Genomic DNA, 6,000 nt, shown 5'->3' with positions numbered 1-6,000 from the left:
ATGGAGACACTAATTCCTTTAAAGGGGGCAATCACACGTTCCACTGTAGAAACAGCAGATCTGAGCTAGGATCCACTGCCTCTTGCCAGGAAAGTCAGGAGTAAAGGCAGCCCTTTGTTCAAAGGGGCCCCAACGCGTAAGGATGACTTCGCGTGCCACATCACTCCAGTGGCAATCCAGAGAAGGAATTCGTGAAATGAAGGTTGGGTGGATCCCACCCCTTTCCTGCGGAGTTTCCCTTTCCTGTCCTTATTTGCACCCTCCTCTGTCCCGCGTCCCCAGCCCCGCGAGTCTGGGGCTGTTGACTGCGCCCTTGCTCGTTTCTCCTCCCCTTCGCTCCTGTTCCCTGCGATCGCCCCCCGCTGGCGGGGCTCGCCGAGCCGAGGGGACCCGGGTCCTCTGCGTGACTGGAGCTCGAGTTAATAAACAGTTAAGTTTGGAAGACTCAGCAGACACGTTGAGGGGGAGTTACCAAGCCCAGGCAGCAAAAACATCCCGGCGCATTCCTGGGGAGTCCTCAGCTGCCAGCATCTGATTAGAACCATATCTCGCCGGGAGTGGCCGCGCGGCTCCGAGGCTCCCGGCCGGCGGCTATTTAAGCGCGGCCGCCGTGTCGGCTGCGCGGCAGCCTGGAGGCTCGGGCACCGGGGAGTCATGCTCGCTCCGCAGAGGCGCTAGCCAGCCTGTGAGTAGCTTTCAAATCCTCCTTCCCTTTGGCTCCATTTTTTGGCGACCTCCTTCCCTGTTTTGCTTTCTCCCCCCTCGGGGTGCAGACCTGAGACTGTGGGTGAATCTGAGAAATGAGCCAGTGTACTTGGGGAAACAAGCGAGTTTGTGGCCTGACGTCCGAGGAATGCGTCCGCGGAGTGCGTTTTACCTTTGGGGTCGGCCTCCAGATGTCCAGCTTGTGACATTTAACCAGCGCCTCCCTTTTGTGTGTGTTAGTCTGTGTGCTTGTTTAAAAGCTCTGCAGGCAGCCCTGGCAGGACGCTGGTGTGGCTGCTGACCGCCTAATCAACTCCTCCAAGGGTGTTTATTTTTGCCTGTGACAAAGGCTGGGGACCTGGGTTGTGCCCTGGGGAAGCTTTTTCCTGGTGACTGACAACGTATGGCATTAAAATGTGAACTTTGTCTCACACCCGCATTCTTAAGAAAGTATCTGCCCCAGAGACTGAACAAACTTGTTTTAAAACCCCAAAGCACTGAGCGTTTAAATGGTGTCTGCCTCCTTGCTGGAAACTGACTGGAAAGATTAAGCAAGAATTCTAGAAAAGGGGAAAAAGTGAATGGGTTAAAACCATGGAGCCCCAGTCAACAGCGCGGTTTTCATAGCATAGAGCTGACTCTGTTATTTGTTTCTGCCCTCCTTTCCTCTTGACTTAATTCTCAGCCTGGAATTCAGGTCCGCAGTCAGTTTCAGCAGGGAGCTGTTTGAGTCCAAAGGGAAATTTAGCTGGATTAAAAACACTTAAAGAATCTGGATATTATCTCCACCCCATTCCCCCCCAAGCCCCCCCCCCACCTTTTCCTCTTTCTTTTTAGTTTGTGTTTGGAAGGAAGACAGGCACTCTGTAAAACGAGAAGAGCAGAAATAAGCTTCCAGACACATGGAAAGACTTAAAAATCATGGAGGGGCGACTTCATGAATAGTAAATGTTGTTATTGCACTATAAAGTGACTTAATGAAAAAATTTCTGGCCCTAATCAGGCAAAGCAGGGGAGTGGGGGAGAAGGAGGTAAAATAGAGCTAATTCAAACAGAAGTAATGGCCGAGAGAAAAAGGCAGCTACAAAAATGCCTTCAAGACATCTGATAAGGCTCTTGGAATGCCTTTGATGGGGTATATTGTTGATCTTCCTTATAGGCTTGAGGTTGGCTCCCCACACTGGAGCATCTACTGGCTGGTGGGGAGGCAGGAACTACCTGGGATTGTGGGAGCACTGCAGCTACCAAATGGTATGTCTCCATGCTCTACGGCACCTCCATGCGTGTTTCTTACACCAGCAGCCAGATCTTGATTCGGCTGCTCTTCTCTGGGCCTGGTGCCCCACTCACCCCAGATTCTGTCTCTACCTCATTGAAGGGAAATAGGCCTCAGTGACACTGTAAGAAAGTTTATTGCCTTGAGAATTGAGGAGTATTTGGGATGGAGCTCTCCTTAATCTTTGGGGAAGGACCTTTTTGGTGAAGTGCTGGGTATATGCAATAATGCCACACTTATACAACACGGAGTGTGCAGTGTGGACAGTGTCCTAGAGAGAGCACAAAGGAGGCCTAGTGGTCCTTTCCAAACTGTATTTCTGGGACAAATTACTTCTTCTAAATTCCTGATCAGTTTCCTCCTAAGGCAGACTGGATTCTCTTGCCTGTTGTTGGTGAATAACTTAACTTCCCCCTTCCCTTCCCACTCCCAGCTCTGTCCCTTCTTATTCAAATGACTACACTAGAAACCAGTTCTTCTTAAACTATACCCTCCTACGTTTTAACGTATGACCAGAACAAGTAGATGGTAGAGGAATGTCTTCCAGCTTTGAGCTATGACACACATGTAGTTGCCATTCTGGTGATCTTGGGCACAGTCAACCTTCACTTGAGTGTGTAAGAGAGGGAAGGGAGCCCCAGCACTTTAAAAGCCTTGCCTAATTTGTTAAGGACAGAATCCAGAGTCTGCATTTTTACTCAAGACTTTTTATAGTTTTAGATTCAACGAAAAGTCCAAATTCCTGTGTATTAGGCTTATTTGTTGCCTTGCTCAAAAGATTGAATTGGTTTTTGTCACCGCGTTTGGGTTGAAGGGAATTGCTTTTAAGACACTCATTAGCATGAAGGTCGTACAGGTGCCTCTGGAAGCTGCTGACCAGTAGGGTGGGGGTGATATTTATTGGCCTGCTCAGCCATGCCTCAATTACCTGAAGATTAAGAGAGCAGGAAGACATACACCTTGCTGAGTGGCTCCTGGCTGGCAGGGGACTTCGTGGAAATGTGGGCTCTTGGTGGTGCAGTGAGTACGTGCTGCTTCATTTCTAATTCTACCCTCATATGTCTGTTTTTCTACCTGGATAATTTCTACCTGGATAGTTTTGAAGGCTCCGTGTGTTTCTCTTCCTCAGTCTCTCCTGAGTTGAGGATTTAATTAACGCTTTTCTTAAAGACAAAGCTAAGATGCTGAAACACTTGAGAAGGCTGCTAAAGACTGAGCTCTCCAGGGTGTCAAGTCGCCCTAATGTTCGTCAGAACCTGCCTCCCCAGGTGGCAAGGCTTGACAGCAGACTGGTTGGAGAGGTTCTGATAACTGACTGAACCCGTAAGGTTCAGTCTTATTCTGGTCCTCCAAACAGAACCAGAATAAGAACTATACTGGCAATACGAAGCACCTAAGGAACAGGATGTGGTATTTTAAAATTCTTCCTGGTGCTGCTGAGTAATTCTAAAGTTGAAGCTGTGCCACCGACTTGCACAGAGGGAGGCCAAAATCACAGTTAGATGAAATAGCAGTGACATCAGATATGTGTGTTTCAGGGAAACCTAATTCATGGTAATGTGTCCTGCCTGGATTAATTGTGTGAATCAGAAAGAAAGCGGGCCATCAAGTCTCCTCTTCTACAAAAAACATGCTAATTTCTGATGAGGGGAACAAATGATACTGAGTGTGGACACAAAGGGCTAGCCTTCCTGCCAGTTTCTGCTCCCCCTGCCCCCAGCCCAGTCAGGTAGTGGTTGAGAGCCTGAGTTCTGGAGTTCCATTGCCTTGGTTCAAATCGCAGCTACACCACCGCTGCATACGTCACCTCCGGCAAACTGTTTAACCTCTCTGTACTTAAGCTTTCTTATCTGGAGAGAATAATAGTACCTACCCTCAGGTTTGTTGGGAAGATTGTTAATCTAATATGCTTAGAATACTTTCTTCTGTCTGACTTAGAAAATTGTGTTTTGTTTTGTTTTTACCCCCTGAACAACTGAATTGTGTATCTTTGTGAAAACTGAAGTCGGAATGGAGAATTTCTTTGTCAAAATTGGACACTACTCGTCTACCTGAAAAATGTTAATCATTCAAGCATTTCATATTAACAAAGCCAGCTTCTGTGCTGTGCTCACGCTAGAACAGACAGGGAGTTACTCTCTGTTCTCCGCCTAGAAGCCTGCAGTTTGGTTTGGTCATGCTGACCTCCTCTGGTGTCATTGAAGTCTTCTCCACCCCCTCTCGGACTCCCAACCAAGAGGGAGCAATTCTTCGACCTGAAGTCAGCATTATAGCAGAAGGAAGTGGGAAGGGAGGGACCACCCGTACTAAACTGAGCGACTAGGCTAGAAATAAAAAGTCTTCCGTGTGCGTGCAGCCCCATACTATCCTTGCCAACATTGCTGGGCGGGTTGCCATGGTTACTCCCCTTCTCGCATCCTTCTCCTACCCTGGAAGGAAGCCTGCCACTCTAGGGTAAGCAAAACCTGAACAAATTGCTTCCTGGTCTAAAAATGGAAGTTACTTTTTTATTAAGTGAGGTAGAATCTCCTCTTTACCTACTTCATCCTTTTCCTCTTCTTCTAAACCTATTTTAATCCTAACACTTGATTGTCTAACTCTTGCTAATTCTTACATCATCAAGATAGCAAAATATTAAGGCTTATGAAATTTCAGGAACATAAGAGCTGTTGCCTTGATATAGAAGAAGCCTGGCAATATTTCTCTGCTACCATAACTTATACAAGCGGGCTAGAGGCAAGCAACCTTTAACTGCCTTAAACTGGTAAGAATTCTGAGTGAATGGGGCAGGCTGAGTCAGTGTTCAGCTGTAGGGAAGTTAGCAGGAGGCAGAATGCTTATACGGAATGCAAGTGACAGGGGGCTGTCACTTAGGTAACACAGAGTAAAGGAAGCAGGTAGAACAGGAGGCGATAATCCTGGAGAAGCGGAGTTTGAAACACTATTCAGCCTGGAAGAAATTTGGGTGAGGAATACATGGTTTAACATTTTCTCTGGGTAAAAAGCTACCCTATTTCTCTTTAGCATTGTGATGCAAAATGCTACTCTGAAACAGACTTAGATCTTTATGTGGCAGGTGAACCTTCGTAAGTTCTCATTTCACAATCAAATTCATTCAGTCTTTCAAGACTGGACACTTAGTTAGCTTGGTGTGTATTTTACAGCTAGAGAGAACTCATCTAAGATAGTGGTTCTCAGAGTGTGGTCCCCAGACCAGCAACATCAGCATCACCTGGGAACTTGTTAGAAATGCAAATTCTTGGTCACCATCCCAGATTCACTGAACCAAATTCTAGCAGTAGGACCCATCTAGCTGTATTTCAACAAGCCCTCCACATGATCTCAGAGTAACTTTCCTAATTCAGTTGCTCAGTGGAAAGCATAGCAAAGTGTCTGAATTCCTACAGTCATGGAAATAATAAAGCAAAACATTTAAACACAGCTCAATTCAACTGAATCTGAGGATGCAGACAGATGAAAAAGCACAGACCTTGACATTTTTCCTACTATCTCAGGTATTGCTTTCTTGATCCTAGGAAAGCTGATGTACTCTTTAGTTTTACATAATCACCTTGCTTCCAAATCCTTTCCCCTCTTTTGGTGTTTTAAAAAGTGTAATTAATCTCCATTTATTAGGAAACTGTCCCAGTTACTTCTTTTAAAAAAGATTCTGGTAAACTAGATCATTATCCTTGAACCAGATGGTTTTCTCTAACCTATAAACTTTTTCTTTTGTTTTTCATACCATGCCCAGAGTGCAGATGAAGCCTTCTCCATACTGGTAAATGAACCCACTGCACTTAGTATTTATTGAGTTTTATGGTTTATGAAGTACTGTTCCATTCTCCCATTTGACTTTCACTTTATATAACTTAAGATAGATAGAAAAAAATCTTCATTTCTTAGCTCCAATATGATCAGTAGATATCAGCTTCACATGGTCATATCATTACATGGTAGAGCCAGGATTCAAGGATGAATCTTTGTGATTTGAATCTTGGTGTTTATCTGAATATTTG

The 6,000-nt window shown here is 45.6% G+C and overlaps 1 protein-coding gene across 3 annotated transcripts in view; it reads left to right on the top strand.

The window, feature by feature from the left end:
- Window positions 1–288: 288 nt before the first annotated feature.
- DAB2 (DAB adaptor protein 2) overlaps window positions 289–6,000 on the top strand; it is a 49,922-nt gene continuing 44,210 nt past the window's right edge. For 2 of the 3 annotated variants that reach the window (XM_087443226.1, XM_004422763.3), the window contains exon 1: window positions 289–685. The gene's annotated coding sequence lies outside the window, so the exon portion shown is untranslated. The remainder of the gene's footprint in view (window positions 686–6,000) is intronic. The other variant, XM_004422765.3, reaches the window with a different exon arrangement.

Source organism: Ceratotherium simum, chromosome 18 (assembly GCF_057802395.1).
Source record: "Ceratotherium simum simum isolate JZ-2026a chromosome 18, ASM5780239v1, whole genome shotgun sequence".
NCBI lineage: Eukaryota > Metazoa > Chordata > Mammalia > Perissodactyla > Rhinocerotidae > Ceratotherium > Ceratotherium simum.
This window is presented reverse-complemented; position numbering and strand designations above follow the sequence as displayed.